The following is a 23,160-nucleotide window of genomic DNA, read 5'->3' as shown; positions in this document are numbered from 1 at the left end:
AAACACAACACTGATATGTGAGCTGTGATCTTCAGAAATGGTCGTGTTCAGAAATCAGAGCAATGAAATATCCTAAGCAGCCTTGGCCTACCACAGCCTATATGGGAAAGTTTGAAGCTATGTCTTGAAGATCAGACTTAGGATCTTTGTTTTGGTCTTACTACAAAATGGGTCCTGAGACACAGAGCTCCCTCTCTCCTTCATCCCTCCAGATGCAACAGTCATGAACACTCAGGCTTTCATCTACAAGCACACTGCACTGAGATTGTTGGCTACTTTCAGCTGCCATCAGGATAGACATTCTGCCACTGAAAATCTTGAAGCTTTGATTCAAACATTTTAGGAGTTTGATGGCTTCAGCCTAGAGTCTAGTGTCACAATATCTTTCTAAATAGGACATGATACTCTGAACACAGCTGTAACCTTTTAGTAATACATCACAACAAAATGAGCTTTCACTTTTAGCATAACCTATTAGTGTGGACTACTGGAGCAGAGGGGTTGCTTTTTAACTCCGTACAATCATGGGTAGAATTCAGTTCAGTGTCTAAAAATGGCTGACAATTGGTTATACAACCAAACATTTGATCAATTTTTATACTAGAAAAAAATATATACATTTTTTTTTTTTTGTGTCAAGCTCATGAACCACTGAGAAAAGCATTTGCAACATCTTTATTTTTCTTTGGAGAAAACTTAGGGTCTCTTCTTCACCTTCAAGTTTCCCCTATATAATTTTGGATAATTTCCTTTTCAAACTGTCAATTTAGATTGCAAAAAAAGTAAGCAAGCAGCATTTCAGTCCAATGAATTTTCCCACAATTATTTCCTCTACTGGGTTTACTTTAGCATTTCTTATTATTGTATATGCAAAAACAGAAGCTTATTCAGTTGTGTTTCCATTTTTGTCTTAGAATTGTTAACATAGCTGGAACAAATTGGGAGGAGATCTACAGGGACAGTGTAATACATTTCAAAAGATTTTGTAAACATCAGGTATCAAGAATAACTATCATTAAACTCTGCATTCAAATTGAACACAGCTTTTGGGCAACAGAACATAAAATTTGCTTGTATTTGCTAACTGAGAGCATTTGCCTTGCAATGTGTTGGTGCTCCTTGCCTCAGTTCCAGCCAGAGTAACTAACCTCATCACTGGGTATGTCTGTGGCTTAGTTCCAGTTGCCTGCTGGAATAACTGAATTGGAAAGGACTGTCCAGAAATTAGAGTCTGTACGCAAATCACAGACTTTCCATCTTATTTTGGACTGAACACATAAACTGAGATTCTGCCCCTCAGAATTCTGTCAAAACCTCTCCACTTCTTATTGTCTAATTATATGCCTTTAAACCAAGCCAGTACTAACCTGAGATAAGTGATGTTTGGTTTTAACCTCCCTATATCTCATGTTACAAGTTGCATATAGCATCATTACTGAATCTTACAGGTTGTGGTGAAGTTAAATAGAAAAAATGATAACAAGCTTAAATATCTGGATTAAGGAATATAAATCAATCTAAGACCAATTGGAAGGCCATTCAGTCTGCAATTATAAATTTTCTAAGATCATGTGTTACAAGGTATGCAAAGAAACTGAAAATATGGTGCAAACTGTGCATCTCCAAATCATGTTGTGATCTCCAGATGAAAGAGAATCAGGGCATCTTAGTACCTCCCTTTCATTACCCTCTGCATCACAAGAGCTTGTTTTATCATTCTGCATCAGAGTAGGAGAAGAGAACACAAGGGATCATGAAGGCAGGAAGACAAGCCACAGCAGACAGCTCTAAACCCAGAATTCAGGCTTGGTGGTCTGCACCAGGGACAGCCTGTTGCCCTGGACTGCAGCAGCCTTGCATTTCAGGAGACCTAGTTCTTCAAAAGCATGGGGTCTGTTCTTTTCTATAAACTATTGTCCCATTTTGGACCACAAGCGTACCCGGTTCTGGAGAACAGAATTGACTCTTACCCCTTTGCAGGAATGAGAATGAGGATACTGCACACTGATTAGAAGGTTTAAAGAGAAATTCTATTTACAAGAGCATATCTACAAAAGGCAATCAGGTACAATAAGCATAAAATCCACTAGACCCAAACTGGCTTTCTAGAATCCTCCACCTCTTCCACTCTCAGTTGCCTGAAGGTAGGCTGAAAACCACCCTCCTTCCCCACCCCTGCCCCCAGCTGAGGCCTATATGGCCTCGGTGATTCAACTCCCTGCCCGCCACCTCTCCCATGGACCATGAAATAAGAGCGCACTGCTTGGAGAAGTGGGAATCAAGAGAAACAGAGAAGATAAGGAATAGAATAACAGCATTAGAATATCCTGGGACAAGCCAGTCCACCCCCATGGGATGGGCCTCTGTCCCTATTGTTTTGTTTGAGGGGGGTCTAGGATCCCTCACACTATCACACCTGTCTTTGCCCATCTTCACATCTAGGCGTCCTCTGTTTCCAACAGTAGGGATCAGGAAAGATAGTTGGATGTTTGATCAAAATCTTAATTAGAACAGAAAGCCAAACTGATTTGCATTTCTCATCTTCTCTGCACTTCCTTCTTTGCAAATGATAACTGCTGAAGTGGCATTTCATAAGTGGAATCTGCCTGTGACATTCAGACACGCTGGCATTTGAAAGAGGACTAAAGATACACTAAGGCAACACAGCATCTCCCCGGAACAGTACAATCTGGTCATTTCATTATTTACCCTTCACTAGGAGCAGTGGAATAAAAATAACCCTGATCTGAAGGGAAAAAAACATTATTGAATGTTTATGAAGATCTGATTGCCTCCTCTTGAACTCTTTCTTCCTGCCAAGAACTTAATATATCCCAGCAATTCCATTAATCATAGTTTTTGTTAAGTTTAGGTACCACATGACAAAGTTGTTGTAACAGAATAAGTAATATGAGATATACAGCCCAACAGGGAGTTTTCAGGTACCCAAGGCTTTTGACATCATAGCAGAAAGACAGATAAATGATCTCAATAAGAATATGGTGGCTGCCAGCATCACAGATGCTTGAGCTCATGATGCTTTAGGAAAAATATATTTCATTGAAGAACTGTAATCACTTTCTAGAACGTCTTAAGATCTTATTTCCCAACAGATGGACATAGAGTGTGATAAATTAACACTTCAATCTCTTGAAAAACTCATGGAATCAGTATTTTAAAATACATAATGTGTACATAGTAATCTTGTAGTGAAAATGAGTGTAGCTCTACAAAACAACTCCTCATTAAGATTAGAAAGAAAAAAAACAAAAATCAAAACCACAAAACCCAAGGCATTTTTACTTGGCAAGGCTATCCCCACTTAATTTCAATTCAGAAGTAGAAAGAATGTAGATAAGAGTCTATTTGCATTTCTGCATTATTGTATTTTTTCCCTAAAACAGTGAGAAAGTTAATTAAAAATATCTGAAGATATAAACATTTGGATCATTTAAGGCAGTGGGAGTCCATTAAAAAAAATAAATCAAATTAACATACACACCCTCAAACAATAAACCCCAAAAGAAATAAACAAACAAAAACCACAGAATTTCTTAGATTGGAAAAATCATCAAGTCCAATCATCAGTTTCTCACAGGCAAGTCCTTGACTAAACCAAATCCCTCAGCACAACATCTAATCACCATGAATCGCTATGGTTGGAAAGGACCACCAGGATCATCCAGTCCAACCTTCATCCCAGCATCCTTCAGCACTAGACCATAGCCTCAAGCACCACATCCACTCTTTCTTTAAACACCTCCAGGAATGATGACTCCACCACCTCCCTGGACAGCCTGTTCTAGTGCCTGACCACCTGCTCAGTGAAGAACTTCCTCCCAACATCCAACCTAAACCTCCCCTGACACAACTTGAGGCCATTTCCTCTTGTCCTACCATTAGTAATTCGGGAGAAGAGACCAGCTCCAGCCTCACTACAACCTCCTAGTAGTAGTTGTAGAGGGCAATAAGTTCCCCTCCCAGCCTCCTCTTCTCCAAACTAAACAACCCCAGTTCCATCAGCGCTCCTCATAGGTCATGTTTTACAGACTTCTCACCAGTCTTGTTGCCCTTCTCTGCACCTGCTCCAGCACCTCAATGTCCCTCCTAACCAAAGGCCCAAACCCCCAAACAAACCCAAAAACCTACAAACAAGCATAAACCCAACAAACAGAAGACACCTACCACTGCACAGTACAAAGAACTGCAGTAGTCTTTAAATTCTATTGAAGTATATTCTTCTCAGCTATACTAGATTTCAGAACCTAGTGCTGTCATTTTAAAAAGGAATAAAGTATATTCTTAGTCCTCCCTGTGAATCATCAGTTTGCATTGAAAAAAGGAATTTAAAGAGAAAGGGAGGGCATGGGGATGGCCTGGTGGACGTTTGAGACATTCAAAAGATACTTTGATCTTTGCTGTGAATTGATCCTGTGATTTTTCAATCATGTAAGAATATTAAAGTATCTTTTTTCCATTCATTTCAATAGACTTGGATCAAACTCAAATCCCTGTCAGATAATTAATGTTCTACAATGCAGCTACCAAAACTTTTGGCCAATACTATGATTTTGACCTTTATTCTTTTTTTTCCCCTCCTCTCTTCTCCCAGCTGAAATAAAAGCAGAACAGATATTGCTAACTTACAAATACAAACAGAAAGATGTATTTATGGCAGGTTGTTTTCCTTAAAAGCAATCTTTGTTTTCAAGCCAGATTTCTGTGGGTTGATACTCAGCTCATTTTGAATAAAGTTAGATCCTCCCACCTTGAAAAGACTCCAAGCCAGGCAGGCAAAACTGATTGCCTATCATTTTTAGCATCTTGTTTCTCAATACTGAAAACAATATGCACACAGCCTGCTAGATTACTTGTATCTAAAAAGAAGGTGAAATTTAGGCTGAGAAAATCATTGTTTTCTTTACCATGTAAGTTATTAGGAAGAGATACTTAAATTAGAAAACTCTTTTCTCAATTGTATATTACTGCTTCACAATTAAGTTGCATTTAGTAAGAGGCTTAACATAAGCTTTTTAGTGAAAATACAAATCTAAGTGGCTCTTTCAAGCCTGTACACTTCATCCTGACAAAATGGAAAGTGCACATTTCCTTCTCTCCAGATTCTTTTATATTTCTAACTGTTGCATGCTCAGCTAACTTCTTTATATTTCTCTAGATAATACTGTATCTGAAATTTATTCCTCACCTCTTGTGAAATATTGGAGGAGCCAAAGTATTCTAATAGCCTTGGTCTGCTTGTTTCTTTTTAATTAACACTTATGCTCTTGTTTATTCAGCACTACTCCTGTACATCAATGCAGCTTAGTAATGGAACATATTTGAGGGCTGCAGAGACAGGATACGGTGTCAGCTCAGGTGAGGGACAGGTATGCTAGCCACAATATTCATGAGGGGAAAAAGGGAAATATATGGAAAGACTTCCAGACTTTTGCAAACTTCAGCCAAAGCCTCAAAGATTTGATGAGAAGGAAGACTCTTTTCTAAACCAGGAAAGGACTAGGATATGAAAAATGCTGAAATCTGAAGAAGAGGGGAGAGAGTAGCAAGTTGAAAGCTAATTTTTTCATTATTTTGAAAATTCTGGTGACTTTTTAAAAAAGTAATCAATAATCATAGAGAATGTAAGAAATACATTCCAAACAACTGTAGAAAAACCGTAGCTGAGAAAGATCTGCAGACATATTCAGAGCTTTGGTTAAATGGAAGGGGCAAATATGAACACTGGAAGGCTATAATGATGAAGGAAAATCATAGGTGCAAGACAGAAAAAGACTTAAAAGGGACAAAGTTCTTTAATATTTAGGAAAGTTCATCAAGGAAAGAACCAACCAAACAAAAAAGTATAATATAAGCATTTTTCAGTCTGTTAGTAGGATGTTAAAGACAGCTTGAGAAGAATATATTTTCCTAGTACTCTGTTAAAATTTGTAAGGGTTTAAGAGTACAAAATTAGGTTAGAAAGCAGATATGTAAGTACTAAGCAGCAGTGAAACACAGGAAATACAAATCTGGTAAAATGTTTTGGGTTTGATAAAAACATTTGTTATGTAAGTAGATACAGCCTAGTGAAGTGTGACCAAATGGTCTAAATCCTATTCTATTAGTTAAAAAATACTAATGTTTGTTTTTTTATCCATATGCTCACAGACATCAGGGCACACAGTTGGTGAATGGTGCCCTGCAGAGTGTACCTACACCCCAGTATTGATATGGGCAGTTGGACTGTGTCTACTATTTCTGTATACAAATCCAACAGTCTTGGTTTGATATTTGCATTCTACATTAAAACAAAAGAAGGAAACAGAGCATATGAGTATAAACCTGTAAAATATAATATTATTTGCCCAGTGTACAATTTCTGACTTCACCCAAAGCTGTTTCAGAGCAGAATTGCATTTTAGATTGGTAGTTGGTGGTTCACACCTAATTTGTGATTAAACATCTATGTGTTAAATTCTTTAATTAATGAATCCTAAGCATCATGGGATACTCTGCTTAAGGCAAGAAACAGATCAAAGGAACCACTGCAAATGCAGGTCAGGTTTTGGTGGCATGCAAGAGTACTGAAGTGAAATATATCACATCTCTTTATCCACCTGAACGAACCAAATAAGAAAAGTAACATTAAATACATTTGGGTTATGTCATTACCAGAGCTTATTACTTCAGCGTAAGTTTTCATACAGGTGTGGTCTTGGATCTGTTTTTGAAGATGGTAATAGAAATATTTGCCCAATTTTTTAAAACAGCTGCTCCAGGGCAGCTGAAGAAGCCAACCACTTCCACCGAAGAGACAAAACTGCAGTGCATTTGAACACTACCGGTCACTGAATTGAAGACATCTACAGCTGCTCATGCCAATTTTAGCTAAATACTTGCCCAAATATATCAGAGTCATGCTTATATCCCTCCAAGGAGATAATGTTCTGTAAATAATATGTCATTGGTGGCTGCTGTTTCTGTTGTCAGGAGAACTAAAAAAAACCTGCCTAGCAGGCAGAGCTCAGCCTTTCAGCTATTGTCTGTCAGAGTTTTCACATCTTGTGTTTTCTGCCTCTTTTCTTGGGTCTGCCTCAGCGAAATATTTCAGTTTAGGTTCTATATGCATTTTGTATGCAGAAATTTTAAATGAGTTATTTTTACTTCATATACATTCATACAGCAATATTTGGACCACAGAATGAGTGTTGCTGTTGTTTCTTCATTTCTTTCCTGTTATCTTTCAGGTTTGTGATTTATTCATAAATTTTAACAGTAGAAATTGCAGTGTAAAGAACAGAAGAAAAAGGAGCCTATAACATGGCAAATATCAAAGAATCCAACTTTACCTATTAAATAGCAAGAAATAGGTTGATTAAAGATGCATCGTTTGGAGGAAATTTTAAAGGGCAGCAAATTAAATACATGAAGTATTAAGAAAGCAAGAAAGTAATTTCAGATGCAAGTATATCTAGGGCTGAGATATGATGATATCTGTATGGCTTGCTGAATAGCAGATGAAACAACACATGGAGAAACAGAAGCTACACTTAGTGATGAAAATTTCTATGGATGAAACAACTAAGGTAAAACTTGGAAACTAAATGCTTGTTATGCGTAATATTAACTACAAAACTGATTGCCAATTTATAAAATTCCACCCAAAATGCACTGATTGCTATTGAGTACTCAAAAGCCATGAAACCTCAAAATCCTCTTCCCCTGCCTTTTGAGAGGTTATATAAGTACAGGCTGTTTCTTACCTTTCAGTCCCAGCCCTTTCGATCCCCTCTTCCTGTCTCTAACACACACACACACACGTACAGAAATCTCTCAAAGCTTCTTATAAGGGAATTAAATATAACCAAACATTTGGGGAGAACAGAAAACAAAACAGAGCAAATAAACCTCTTGCACTTTCTGCGTGTTTCTATTTGGCGATTCAAATTCGGGCAAAGGAGCTCACATAACCTGAAGACAGTTCAGAGTCATTTCACTTCTCTGCCAGCACCATGAATCACAGATTATGTTGATGACTCAACTCTGCTGGATGTATTAGAACATAAGCACAGACACTTCATGTACAGAAACAACAGAGACAATAATGGAGTCTCCAGATATTGGGAGACATTATTCAAAGATACCTGTGTTTTGACTTTCTGTGGTAAGTAAAGACCTGATATTCTTAGTAGAAATAAGGAATTCTGTCATAGTTGCTTTTATATTCTAAATTGTAGCAGGACAAGAAAAAGAATGATGCAGGAGAGGCAGATGATTTGCAGACATTTCCTTTGTTAATTTTTTTAAACAGTGTTGAGCCCAATATGAATCCCTGAAAGACCCCCTTGTGACAGCAGTCACAAAGAGAGCAAGGGAAAATTTCCCTTAAAAGATTTCAAGTGATATCTTACACCAGTTACAGTAAGTTATCACTTCATATAACTGTGATAGGAAATACCACCATAGGAGATACAGAACTTACAAGATGGTCATATCCTCTAACATGATTTCTCTCCTTCTGAGCAGCTTTTTCCATTTCATGTACCATCCCACTTTTAGAAAACTTATCATTCCAGTTAAGGCCTCTATCAAATATTGCTTAGAAATCAGCAAATGCAACATTTTAAAAGTGGGGAAATCAGTGTAGAAAGTTGAGTAAAAAAGAATTGTAGATCCATTTTAGAGTTTAAATGAACACATCTGAGCACTCATGACTCGGGTCTAGAATAACAAACTAGCATAATTTTGCTAACAATTGTTGCTTTATTCTATACTTAATTTTCCTGACACTGGAAAGTGGATGGAGTATTGGCAATATGACTGAAAGAAAAATCAACAGGGCAGCTTTAACAAAAGCCAAAAGCAAGGCTAATAACCTTATGAAACAGCAGAAAGATTTCAATATGCATGTGATCCTGACTCACACCATGAAGACAGTTCCAGGCAAACACAACACACACTGGGGCACTGGCTAAAAGATTGGCAGAGAACTTGCAATGGCTATAGGCAAAACAACCATATTGAAACTACAGCTGCCTCTCTAGTGCAAGTTTAAAGAACATTTTGCAAAAGACTATGCCGGGAAAGTCTCCTCTGAAACAACAGAGCTCTGTAGAAGCTCATTAGTTCAGCTAAACTCTTTTCTCGTAAAAGATTTCCTAGCAACAACATCACTAAGATACACAACAGGAAAAGTGGCAAAGTCAGCTTCAGTGGAAACTTGTTTTGAAAAGCTGTCTTGAAAAGAAGTATTACAGGTATTGCACCAAAGATTTGTGAATTGGATCCTAATGGGTAATGTTTCCTTGTTGTCTCCTACAATTCCTTCTTTCCTGACTTCACACAAGTTTTCATCTCAAAGTGCTGGGTTTGACCTCAGTTTACAAAGCATGCTGCACTTTGTCAGAGACAATTTAAAATGTGTCTTTTCCAGAACGTTCTGGTGGAACTGCTGCAGACACTTGCAGCACACTCAGATACACTCTGTACATTCCATTGCAATGTACATTCCACAGCTAGTTATTTCTGCCAGAAATAACTTTGAGGAGTATTAATTTCAGTGGGAATGACTTTTGGTTTTCCTTCTTTTAAGACAAATTTAATATTGCTGAGTAATACTGCATATTCCATAGAGCAAGTGAATGATAGCTTTATAAAACACAGGATAAGAGAAAGGAAAAGCTGATTAGGTCACCAAACCAATTAGCTACTGTGGACTGATAGCTGAGACAGAGAGGCTTGTGAAAGTGTTACATTTGCTGCTGGAGCCAGCTTGACTGTTTTGCACTTTGTAATTTACAGTCATAAAGCAATTTTTTTCTAAAGCTTTTGTTTCTTCTCTTAGCAGCCTGAAATACTACACTTTACAGTACAGTTCAGATTTCCAGAAGATTCTAGTCAGAGCAGTACAGGTACCACAAAAGTTTGTCTGGTTACACCTTGGAGCTCCACATTAAGACATCTGAAGCAGCTCTCATACCAGATATCTGCCTTAGTTATTTTATATATTTCAGTGAAATGCAGACACTGTATTCAATTTGCAGTATAACTTAAGATTGGCAGAATTAGAGAGATAAAAGATTCCTAGGCAGTTCTCCATAATTTTGGTAATTTTGAAGTTTTCTCCATTCAGTGTTAAAAAAAAGAATAGATAAGAATCATTACCAAAGCAGGGTGCACTGAATAGAATTCCATATGTTTATCTTCTTAGTCCATAATTTCATACAGCAGACAAAATAAAGATTAGGCTTATTACATTATCAGGCTAGTAAAGATTGTCAGTACTTAGGATGATATGCTCAGAACTCTCATTGGTCTTGATGAATAGGAGATCTGTCTGGAAAAAAAATTATGTTCTAAAGAGCAAGATAAATTTGCAATGACTCTATTCTGCCATGGTGAGACCTCATCTTAAACACTGTGTTCAGTTTTGGGCTCCCCAGTTTAAGAGGGACAGGGATCTGCTGGAGAGGGTCCAGCAGAGAGCTACAAGGATGATTAGGGGACTGGAGGGCATGGCTAATGAGGAGAGGCTGAGGGACCTGGGGCATTTTAGTCTGGAGAAAAGAAGATTTAGAGGGGATTTGATAAATGTTCATTAGTATCTGAAGGCTGGCCAGGATGGGGGGAACAGGCTTTTTTCACTTGCTCCCTGTGATAGGACAAGGAGAAATGGGTGTAAGTTGCAGCAAAAAAGGGTTCTGCCTCAAGACAAGAGGGAACTTCTTTACTGTGAGGGTCACAGAGCACTGGAACAGGCTCCCCAGAAAGGTTGTGGAGTCTACTTCTCTGGAGCCTTTCAAGGCCTGTCTGGATGTGTTCCTCTGTGATCTTTGTTAGATACTATTGTCCTGCTCTGGCAGGGGGGTTGGACTCGATGATCTCTTTGGGTCCCTTCCTGCCCCTAACATCCTATGATCCCAGATGATGCATTACATCTGATTTTATGCACTAAGTGTCAGCTGGAATACCCAGAAAAGAACAAGCAAAATGACAGTAGATCTAGAAACAGGTCAGTGTGGCCAGTAGGACAAGGGAGGTTATTCTTCCCCTGTACTGGTCAGGCCACACCTTGAGTACTGTGTCCAGTTCTGAGCCTCTCAATTCAAGAAAGACGTTGAGGTATTGGAACGTGTCCAGAGAAGGACTACAAAGCTGGTGAGGGGCCTGGAGCACAGCCCTGTGAGGAGAAGCTGAGGGAGATGGGGTTATTTAGCCTGGAGAAGGGGAGGATCAGAGGTGACCTCATCACTGTCTACAGCTACCTGAAAGGAAGTTGTAGCCAGGAGGGAGTTGGTCTCTGCTCCCAGGCAACCAGCAACATAATGAGGGGGGACAGTCTCAAGATGTGCTGGGGGAGGTTTAGGCTGGATGTTAGGAGGAAGTTGTTGGCAGAGCCTGGTTGATTCTATGATTCTTTATCCAAAAGTTCTTGCACAGGGAGTTGGATAGATACTAAGAAATATGGTTAGAGTCCTTACTATATTAAAAAAGTGCTGGACAGTGCAGAGGAACAAACTCTTCTTGTCAGTTGGTAGGAATGGAACAAGAAGTAATAGTAATAACTTCAAGGAAGAAAGACTGAGGTAAGTCATTAGGGAAAAAACACTTTCAGCAGTAAGGACATCTAAAGACCTCTCAAGTAGGACTACCTGTAAGACTGAAGCCCCATCTCTTAATGGAGGCTACAACAGAAGTTTACACAAGCATCTGTAAAGAACAGCACAGCACTGTTGATGATGCCTGAAGACAGAGGAAATGAGGTAACGTTTCTGTGTTAGTCTTTTGTACAGAAACAGAACTGTGACTGAAGATGTTTATGTGGCTCAACCTTGTGCTTTTCTACTACTGGGAGTTGATGTGGGAGAAGGGAAGAAAACCCCTGGAGTATAAGTACTGCATGAGTCCTATGAGTGTACCAACATCCACAATGTACACATACACATGTAAATGGACATCATTGTTAGTTCTGGCAACTGATTTCAGGACTTGTATAGTAAAGTCTCAAGACACACTTTGACATCAGGGTCAATTTAAGTTACTTGTTTTAACTTTAATTTCTGAAACCTGGCTAGAATGATTCATGAATGCCTTGTAATTCTGAATATTTTCATAGCATTGCCATGGCAACCTGATGTGATAGATGCAGGGGATGTAAAAGTCACAGAGATCTGACTAAAAAGACGTTTAGGCTTTTTTAAAAGAAGAAAAAAAGCCCAATGAAAATAAAATCTAAAATGTATACCTGCAATTCCTAGGTGCTGCTAAAAGGCAGAAAAGAACATTTTTTTTTCTTGGAGAAATAACATTAACTCCTAATGCTATTGTTAAAATAAAATATTACATCAAAAAGGTAGAGTGTTTTGTGTCTTTTGATCTATCCTATGCAAAGGAAGCATGTGTTTTTAGAAGCCATGATGAATAGTGCAACTGTTGCTCTATCCCCATGTGCACTGGAATACAAGAATTAAAGCAGATTTGGAATTACTTTGCTTTACAGATGAGCAATGACAGGTAGTGATCCAGAGGTTTCCATGGGAGAAAAAAGGTTTAGAGTGCTGGATGAGAGACTTATCCCAAACCCTGGGTGGAAGAAGGGAAGGAGCTAAACAACTACAGGGGACAACTACAAATGTTATTTTGAAGTATGGCCAGCTAGTCTGGTGCACCAAAGTCCATAAAAATGGTCAAAGAGAGACAAAATGTTGACCTGTAATGCTGCAGGCATACAAAACAGCTTGGGTACAGTGCAAATGGGTTCTCTATTGCTGTGGTTTGCTTTGTAATTCCCAACATGCCTAACGAAGAGTGGCAAAGACATTTATGGAGTACTGAACTAACCTGCCCATATTAATTTGATTCCCATTGGTAGTGTAGACTCAGAATTAGTGGAAATATAAGATGTGTAGCTTGCTGCTACTAAACATGGTAATTTTAATGAGCAACTGAGTCATAAAACTATGCCTGTTCTGAGATAATCCAACATTGCGGAACATATTATAACAACATATAAGCAACATTTTAAGCACTAATTGTCATTATTAGCAATCCTCAGTGCGGGACACAAGTAATGTTTATTGTACATACTGTACAATGGATAAAAGTTTACCTAAACAGTGTTAAACCCAATAAAATAGAAACCAAATCCACAGAAAATCCACAAACCTAAACAAACAAAGCTCCCACAATACTGTAAGAGTAACAGTCATGCTTCTAAATCAGCCAGCACATTATTTCTACTGATACATGTTGTAAAATTAAAATAACCAAAGCTTTGCAAAGGAAATGGCAATAAAACTGTGCCAATTAAAAGAAGCACATAAACATTTAAGCAGAGATATTTTTAAACCTATGTAGATATGCAAAAAGCCACTAAAAATGACACTGTCTGACACAAAGTCTTTACCACCAAAAGCACTTGGAATGTTTGCACAACCTGACAGCTTTTGGGAAAGCAACAAATCTCACCAAGTACTGCACTTTCGGTGACTTTTGGAACTGTGAAATTTTGTCCCATGAAAGCCTTGAATAATTCACAGACAAAATGAACCTTACTCTTATATGTGATTCCTTAAAATACAGCCCATGAGTGATGTGGTATTACAAACTGTGGCAAGGTGTTAAGAGGGACAAAGAAGAGGTTTTGGTATTCACAGTACACTGTGAACTATACATGACGAAGAACATATAATCCAAGTTGAAAAAGCAATATTGTGCAACAGGTAGCCTTTGACTTACACATTGAAACCCTCCCATCCTCTTCAACAGGCTGGTTATTGTCAGGAAAAATGTATCAGCTACATATTCAGATATTTGTTCCATATTTTGTTAAAGCAATATCAAATGCATAATTTAATGGTAGTTATTCCTCATACTCAGGAGGTATGAGAAGGTTAACGCAATTTAAGGAGGGAGATAGACCCTTCCATTTTCTACACTGTATGAAACACACATGTATTGTTTTTCCTTTAAGGAAGAGTGGTAAAGTAGGGAAAGGAGAGTAATAAATCTACTTTGGACCTCACAGCTCTCCTACAATTCTGCATCATAACGGTGAGGGAACTACAAAGCTGGTTCTGCTTCTGTGTTAATCACATAGCACGTGGGAAAAGATGACTTTCCCTTCTGATTATCAGTCCTTTAGAAATAAGTACTGCATTGCCAAACTATATGGAAGTGGAAGGATTAGATGATGCTGACAAATTTTTTACCTCTTCATGATTTATCTGGGCAGCTATGGAATTCCCTCAGGAGACACACACACATAGTTTCCCCACCCCCTCCTTTTCCAGATGGCTCCATCCATTCTCTGATATGTTTTAGGACTGTAATGAAGTGAATGCCAAAATGTTACACAATATTTTGCTCAATAAATTCCTCTTCTGTTCATCAGTGATAGTTAATTGACCAGGAAATTTCAGCTATATAAAAAACAAATTTTTGAAATTGAAAATATTTTACTAGAAAAGTTTTACATTATGAAATGCTATTTCTAGGATGGATTTTTATTTTGACTTGAAAGTTTAGTTCATTTTTGATGTGAAACAATCCTATTTGCTTTCAAAAAACATAAACTTAGTTTATGAAAATTCTTCAACAACACCATGAAAAGAGCTCAGTGTACAGACTGATTTCTAAGAGATGTTTTTGTAACAATCTATTTTGAACAGGTACAATATTATCATGTTATTACATAAACCCATGGGAGTATTTTGCTTTGGAAAAGGAAGGATGGGATGAATCCCACAGAGATTACAGAAGCTTTTGGGATCTCTCAGAGGAAGCAAGAAGTGCCTTAAAGATCTGCCTAGTCCTGTTGTACTTTTGGATGGTATCATTTAACAGTTTCCTTTGTCTATAGAGCACAGACACATGCATACTACTGCTCTCTTCTGCTTCCACATTTCCTGATATATAGGATAAGAAAAAAAAAAAAACCAAACAACTTTGCTATTCCTAAGCTTCTGCCTTTCAAACACAACCTGATTAAATGGAACTACCATCTAGGAGGCCCACAGAAGAGCTGTATAGATAGGGATGTTTCCTGTACTAGCTCTACTGAAGGAGCAAGCAACTATCCAGATGCCTGTATAAATCTCTTCTATATTTGAACCACAGTTAAGAGAGGCACCAACAAATCCAGAGCACTTCTAACATAGAATAGGCTTGTATTTATGATAAAGATAAAGGAGAAAAGGAAACAAAGTGCCTCTATCTGCAAGTGTAGGAAGCCAAGAGCAGAGAAGTGTGAACAGCCAGGAGTAGATATTTTGCAATGATCCACCTCTAGTGTTGAAACTTTTCATTATGCTGCCATAGTGCTCTAACCATGTTAATGAATTGCTGCCTTCATGACCCTATCACTCCATCTCCTTCAGGGTCACTAGTGCTGATGCTGTCTCACTGTAATGTAGATATGCAGCTCTGGCACAAGCCTTTCACCCTGTCTGCTGCAGAACTGGCTGCTTAGTGTCACTCTCTGTCTTGTCAGTATTACATAGATCAAAGCAAAGTAGCTTTAACAGGTAGATCAGAGCAAAATAGCAGAACAGATCCTAGACAAATACCTCAGTGCTTTCACCACAGGCTCAGGAAATTTCCAGGCAGATGGAAGCAAATACACTTACATTATGGCAATTCAATTTTCCTAATGGGGCCATTGCAACGTAGGGCAGCCCAGCTGGCTGCAATATCCTGTCATCTATGATTAGGGAAGCACAAATGCATTCCTCCTGGTCTGCAGACTCTTTCATTGTCATACATATTTCTAGGACTCACATGAATCATATAGAGGGTGGCATATTGTCTCCCACACAACCACTGTGATTTCATATTTTTTCAAATGAGAATTTCTTTATTCCTCTCTACTCTTGACTGAATAAATCCAGCCCTCTAAGCTGAATTTCATTTGTTAAAAAATATAAGTGCATGAAAACTTTTAGATAATATTACCAAAGCTGCTTTCACAGAATAAAGTAACATTGATCTTTGTTGTGCTTTAATGGGGGACTATAGCTATTATTAGTGTACATGAACGTTGCTGTTTATGTAGGTAACAGCTAAGGTTGCTACTTCTTTGTCTTTCAAGTCCAGGCTCATACAAAATCTGAAGGATCCAATATTGCCCCAAAGTAAACAGTCATTCCTTCTGAGGGTGTCAGAAGACCACTGTGCATTTTTATGACCTTAGGACTTGCCTTTAGTTCAGAATGAGCGGACAAAACATGAATTAAACATAGCCTTTTCCCAAATTGCACCATATACACTATCTGATGAAGAGGGCAGCAGATCTATCAGCTGCATATTTCATCAAAGTACTCTTATTATGTCTGCATAAAGTCATTTTTATAGTAAAAGGCATTATTAGAGATATACTCAGCAAGATATTCACAGTTTCATTTATTATTTATTCTAGATTTATAACATCTATAACCCATATATAACCTATACCCTTTATAAATGTTTACAGCAAAATGTTAAGGATGTAAAATGCATTCACTACATTACTCCTATGCGTCAGTATCTCCCAATTCCCTTAATCTCATTTTTTACCACTATTACAATGATAAATCTACCTAACTCCACATCCAGAAGCATCTGGCTGAGTAGATTTTTTGAAGTAAATCACAAACTAGGTTTACCTTAGGACTTCTAGGGTGCTACTAGAAGGTGAAAGGTGCACTGATGCCCTCAATATATAAGTGTACTGAATTTTCACTGTAGGAGAAATTTCCAATTCCAGAAATCCCAAGAAGCTTGAGATGATTACAGTTTGTTTGTTGTGCTTGACACTGCAGGATAAATTAAAATCTTTCTTGGAAGGATACCCATTCCCCCTGGCATAGCATTCATTTAACAATGTTCACAATTATCTTTACAGCAAAGATACAGGCTTATTATGAGCTATCACTGCGCTTGTGGTGCCATGTCTAGCAGAAGAAATTGCCAAAATTGATATAGACTGCAATGAAAGCAAGCTGTGCAAATTAGCTGTGTAGGGAGTTTCATAAAAGTCACAGTGCATGTTAGGAATTAAGCTGAGGACACTCAGTCTGTTCTGTATAGCACATATCAGTATGCAGTCACACAGTAAAAGAGGAAGACAGGGTTTTCACATAGATGTGTCCATGGCAACTAACACACTATTTTCACTTGTCTTCAAAGATGGTTGCAGCATGAAGAATGCCATTAAACCTCACAGATAAAAATCATGCTCAGAAAGAAGATTCTGTTTTGACAAGGGCATTTGGCTTTTTTTTTCCCCACAAACCAAACACTGGTCCCTTTTTATGGCAAGAGAAAACAAGGGAGTGTTTTCATATACACAATATACAAAAACCTGAGTTGACAATTACCATTAAATTATAATTGTTAAAACTCTGTAACCATTTTTGAGTTATGAATTACAAGGCAAGGTTAAATGTAATCCATGAACAGCAAGAATCTAATTGATCAACAGGTACATGTGGGAGCACTTGGCTGGAGTGCACAAACAAAAATACAGCAGAGATCACAGATGTGATGACTCAAAGCTTAACTGGTCTTTCCTGAGTGACACAGCCCTGAAGTTACAACACTCTTGAAATAGATCTCCCCAGAAATGATAAGACATGCTCCAAGGGTGTGGAGGAGGTAGCACTCTCCATAAAACCTGTGATCACTAGATTATTTGCTATCATGGAATGATCTCTCCTTTTCCAGTTTGAATCTGCCTCCATTGAAAAACAAGCAATATTTTCCTTTGTGGGCAGACATTATCCTTTATTTTTACTCCACAAATCTTTCAGTATCTGCTTTAATTTTTACCAGGCTTGTTTTAATTTTACCTGAACATTTTCCCCCCCTACCAGTTATTATTTTTTTCTAAGCTTTCTGGTATCTGAAGTAGATTTATTTGCTGATCAATTAATCTCTCCATTCTCTAAATACTCTCAGCATATTTGAAATATTCTTCTTTTAAGCAGCCAAAAGCCAATAGGTTTGAAACCATTTCCTACAATAAATTCAAAAGTTCTTAAAGATAACTCTGGAAAGCTATTAATTTTTAATTAACAACAACAAAACTCACAGCCATCAAGCCTCATTGACACTGAAGAGCTTGAGCTCTTCAGCACAGCTGAATTCTGACAAGCCTCCTTAGTCTCTCAAAGCCTGCCCTTCTGAAGTAATTAAAGAATGTAATTACTAACCTGTTTGGTTTATGTTTTTCTTAAATTTAAACTGAATTATATCAGAGTTACTCAATCCAGAACTATTCCCTGTGATCAGACCTCAGTAAATTATCTCTTCCCATTCAGGATCCAGAAGTGTGCAGCCCGCTCTTGGTTCAATGGCTACTCATCTTGCATGCCAGGAAATTCATGGGCCCACCCAATGCTCATAGTATTTTGTATCCAAACTACAGAGAGCAAAGTGAGGTGAAATAGCTGCGTTCACAAACATCCTTTGTACCATGCCCATAATCAAAGTCTAGTCCTGGGGTTTTGTAATAGCAGTATCTCAGCAGAAAGCCTATAACCATAAACCTGAGCCTAAGGTTTCAGTCTTGCAGGCTCAGCCTACACCATGGTGTACGTAGTGCCACAATGAGTGAAGTGGCTATGAACGTTCTTGGACACAAAAGACAGAAAGAAAATACACCTTGTAGGATTTCTTTTCTTTGTTGTTGTTCTAGCTCATTTATGGTTACATTGGTAAAACACGTTCTGACATTGTGGCCTGCTGTGTACCAGTTGTGACTTCTGACTCACACACCAGAGGCAAACCAGCAATAATTGGCAAAATATTCAGCAAAATAGCCAGCCTGTCAGCAGAGCCAGATGGGTTCTCCTGTTCACAGCAATGGTATCTTTCACTGTGTTTAAGTGACCACTCATTCTGAGGCGATTTGTTTTTGTCATTTGAAATCCAGTTTAGGTAAATCACAATGCAGTAAGGAACATGAGAAACAGAGAGCAAAGACAACAGTCCCTCTGCATACATCAAGATACGTACAGCTAAGGACAAAAAACCATAACCAGGTGCATCGGCCTTCCTGGGGCTTAGCAGCAGCTAAGGAGCTTATTTCACAGAATCACAGAAACATTCAGCTTGGAAAAGACCCTTAGGATCACCAAGTCCAACCAATAACCCTACTCTACAAGGTTCTCCCTAACCCATAGCCCCAAGCACCACATTCAAATGACTTTTAAACACATCCATGGGTGCCGATTCAACCACCTCCCAGGGCAGCCCATTCCAATGTCTGGCCACTCTTTCTGTGAAAAAAGTTTTCCTAATGTCCACTCTCAACCTACCCAGTGGCAGCTTGAGGCCATTCCCTCTTGTTCCATCAGTAATTACCTCTAAGAAGAGACCAGCGCCAACCTCTCCACAACATCCTCTCAGGTCGTTGTTGTCGTGGTAGGCCTAAACAGGCCGGCACCTGTCCTGGCTTGCCCAGACTTGTTTTACTCCAGTTGACATGCTGTGGTAGACAAGGTACACACACTTGGCTTGTGCCTGCCTCGTGCAAGACCTGTGTTTTTGCTGAATTTGGGTAAAGCAAGCCTATGGCCTCACCTAATATGGCCAAGCTCAGGGAACTGCCATTCCGACTGGCTACTGTGTGTCCAAAGGCTCAGCAGTCTCAGGCTGCACTGATCAGAGAGATGAGCAGGCAGAGACAACATGCTTGCTGCGTTCTTGTCTGCTGCTGGCTTGCCATTACTGCCATGGCCTCTGCCGCAACGTGCTCTCTGCTTCTGGCAGTGATTCTGCCATTGTCCTCTGCAGCATTATACTGTGCTAACTATAAGTTAGCCTTGCTGTTTAATAAGAAGCCCTGATGCTTATCTGCCTGGGAGCTACGCTGCTGTGAACGTATCAGGAACAGGCTCTAAATGCTGCCACGTGATAGGCCTGCAGAGCCAATGTGACACCCGTGCCACGACCACCCGCCTGCAAGGCATCTTGCCTACGCCTGCAAGCCTCATGCCAAGACTGGGAAGCCCTGGAAAGGACACACAGATCGCCCAAGAGGGGCCAGGACCAGGTCAGAGATTGTCTGCCTTCTCTCCCAGCATCCTGGATAGAGTCTGAGAAGAATCAGAAGCTTCAGTGATGAACAAGGCATCGACAGAACTCCCTGAAAATGTTTGAGTGCTGTTTGAAGCTGTAGCTAGCCCTGGAGCTAGTTTTTGTGGGAAATTACTCAAAGCCTCTCTCTGAGAAATTCTATAACTAGATTCCGTTGTGCCTTTCTGCCTTAGTAGAGCCTCTCCAGTCCCCTGGTGGGCAAGAGGTATAACTGAAACTAAGAACCTCTTTCCAGTTCTAAGTTCAATGTTTGCATTTGCTAGTTGTTTCTGAAAGTGTTCTAGTTTTGCCTGTTCCCTGTGTGTATAAGTATCCAAACCATGTGTTTTGAACATGGTAAATAAGTTTTCTGGTGAGATTTAATGTTAATAAACAATTTTCATGGTTATTAACAATCTTCACCTGGATATCAAAATTAGTATTGATTATTAATTTTGTATAATTCATAACAGCTGTAGATAGTGATGAGGTCTCCCCTCAGCCTCCTCTTTTTCAAACTAAACACCTCCAGCTCCCTCAGTCATAAGATTTATTCCCCATTCTTCATAAGACTGTCACTCACTACTAACAGTAGTTTCCATGGGTCTGGCAGGGTATCTCATTGCTATTAATGAGTGTTTGTACCAGTTACTCAAAGTGTAGCACATGACCTAATAAGCTAGCAAGTTATGAACTTTTGACAACAATTGTGCAACTGTAGAGCAAGGATTGGATGAACAAATTGAAGTCAACAGTGAGGGTTAGTGCAGATAGACAGTGGGAAAACTTCTCAGTTACAAAGAGATAGCATGCTGGTTCCAAACACTTTAAAGCAAGACAAAACAAATGTTACTGCCCTGAATAAAGGAGAACAACTTCCCATGGTACCAGAGGGTATGTCTGTTATTCAAGGTTACAGGTCCCTTAACATTACCATAAATGTGAGGGCAAACAGCAAGAAAATCAAGAAAGCTCCATGTCTCCAAACAACTTTCACTGTATTTCATCTAGGAAATTAACAAAATTACTCTCTAAGTGGATCAGACACATTTTCCCCATCACATTCAGGAGAAACATTCAAACAGGCTCACACAAGCTACTCATGTTTGATTCCCCTAGACCAAAATGGCCTCTTGACATTTCAGAGAAGCTTCCAAATATTTGGTAGCAGTAAGGTACCATCACTAACAGTGTGTCACACAGCATTACTTCAATTTGTCTCTCCAGCAATTCAACACAACAGGTTCAAGCAAGTGCTACACTCATATTTTTCCTGCTCATCAACAGTCATAGTATTCCATATGCTTACATAAAGATTAATACACTCTTTATCATGTCTATAGGCATTCTATTTCAAGGAATTTCTGTGTACTCACTGGCAAACAGATCCACCATGTAACTTGCTTGGCTTCTGGAAGGAAACTGCAGCCCTGCAGCAACAGGTGCAATGCTTTAGCTCTAGCCTGTTTATCAAGATGGTGGGAGGAGCCTCAATTTGAAGTCCTCGGGTCTTAAGCTCAGGTTATATCTTTAGTGGGTAATTATTCCTTATAACTGGTAAGACTAAACCCTAGGAAGTTTAAAAAATTAGGTATCAGTTCAGAATATAAATGCTTAGGTAAGTATTCTCTGGTTACATAGAATAAATATCTTATGTACACCCCAGAAGTAACAGCAGTAGTAAAACTTCCTTTGTATTTATTTATGTATCTTGTTGGTTTTACACAGGTTCAACATGAGAGGTAAGAACATTTTTCTAAGCCTATTTAATGAAATCCAAAAAGAGCTTTGAGATTTACTCAAACATTGACATTGTCTTGCACTTTGTCTATTGACCTTTTATATGTTAAGTTTGTCATTTCACACTCTTAACTACTTGAAGTTTCCCTTTTGTCAAAAAGGGTCTGAAGAAATGGAAAGGGAAAAAAAAACCAACCCACAAAAACCCCCCAGCCAAAACAAAAAAAACCCAAACCCATCAGAATAATGCCCGTGGTAAACCAAAATAAACAACCTTGATAAGGCTTAGTATCTTCATGATTGAAGGAAAAAAAAACAACCTGAAACTAAGGTACACAAAATTCTCCAAACATACTACAACACCTAACAGCAGTCTTGTAAGTATGCATCAGATTCATACAGAGCAAACTCAAGGCGTATCAACAACCCTCTGAAACATTCAGTTCTGACTACTGAGCACAAATCTGTGTTCTGTGTTTTTAAAGTGTTTGTGTTACAATGTGCACAAATTATTTTCCTTGTGCTGGTTTGATGTTGATTGGAATATTTTAATGAGAGAAATTAAATCATTGGCTGTGAAAAGAATTTCTGTATTACTTCTAGGTTGCATATAATTGTAAATATCTGTATATACTGTGTATATATGCTTGTAAACATGTGCTGTGCTGTAAATATAGCTTCGTTTTAACTTCCAGCTGTCTGAGTTAGCCTGGTGATTCCAGGTTGGTGGGGGGCGGGGGAGAACTGCCAAAACACCACAATTAGATTCCCTGTAATTGTCTTAATGAGGTGTCTAAACACTCCCAGGAAAAATTACTGAAAATTCCCATGTAACTGTAAAGACAACTTCAGAGCTTAATGTGTAACTTAAGCTTACATGGTATTCATAAAAAAAACCCAAACAAACAAACAATAAAACTAATTGTCTAAATCTCCATTTCACAGGAGATTGTAACAGATACTACCTGCAAAATTCTTTCAAGTTCAAATATTGGTGATATTCTTTTATTCTTCCTGTACAGTTGGGAATCTTACCATTGAAGTTCCATCCACAACAATGAAGTAGAACTTTTTAAAAAGATACTAAAGACATTTTTGGTACTGGACATATTTGGATGTCTATTAAAAATGTGGAAATTCCTGACTTGTTCTTTCTTTCACTTGTTCTTTCTTTCACTTGTTAACAGTATTTTGCTTAATTACAGATGGTATTAGCAACAGTTTTTAATATCATTGTCATTGGGCAAGACAACATTTCAGTTTTCCCAAGATCATTATGTCCTCAAAAGCTTGAAAGAAAAACACATAATCAAAGTGAAAACTTAAGTTAGGAAGCAGTCCATGATGAGCAGTCATTAAAAAACA

The 23,160-nt window shown here is 38.5% G+C and overlaps 2 long non-coding RNA genes across 2 annotated transcripts in view; one reads left to right on the top strand and one right to left on the bottom strand.

Annotated features, from left to right (window-relative positions):
- LOC135184997 (uncharacterized) overlaps positions 1-21,513 on the bottom strand; it is a 125,700-nt gene extending 104,187 nt beyond the window's left edge. Inside the window, exon 1 of the long non-coding RNA XR_010306316.1 lies at positions 21,432-21,513. This is a non-coding gene — a long non-coding RNA (uncharacterized LOC135184997). The remainder of the gene's footprint in view (positions 1-21,431) is intronic.
- A 104-nt stretch (positions 21,514-21,617) lies between these two features.
- LOC135185044 (uncharacterized) lies at positions 21,618-22,897 on the top strand. Its single transcript, XR_010306343.1, has 3 exons — positions 21,618-21,673; positions 21,784-21,797; positions 22,741-22,897. It is a non-coding gene; the product is annotated as an uncharacterized LOC135185044 (long non-coding RNA).
- Positions 22,898-23,160: the final 263 nt, after the last annotated feature.

The sequence above is a fragment of the Pogoniulus pusillus genome, chromosome 22, assembly GCF_015220805.1.
Source record: "Pogoniulus pusillus isolate bPogPus1 chromosome 22, bPogPus1.pri, whole genome shotgun sequence".
Lineage (NCBI taxonomy): Eukaryota > Metazoa > Chordata > Aves > Piciformes > Lybiidae > Pogoniulus > Pogoniulus pusillus.
The sequence above is the reverse complement of the archived record's forward strand: the minus strand, read 5'-3'. Positions and strand labels throughout refer to the sequence as shown.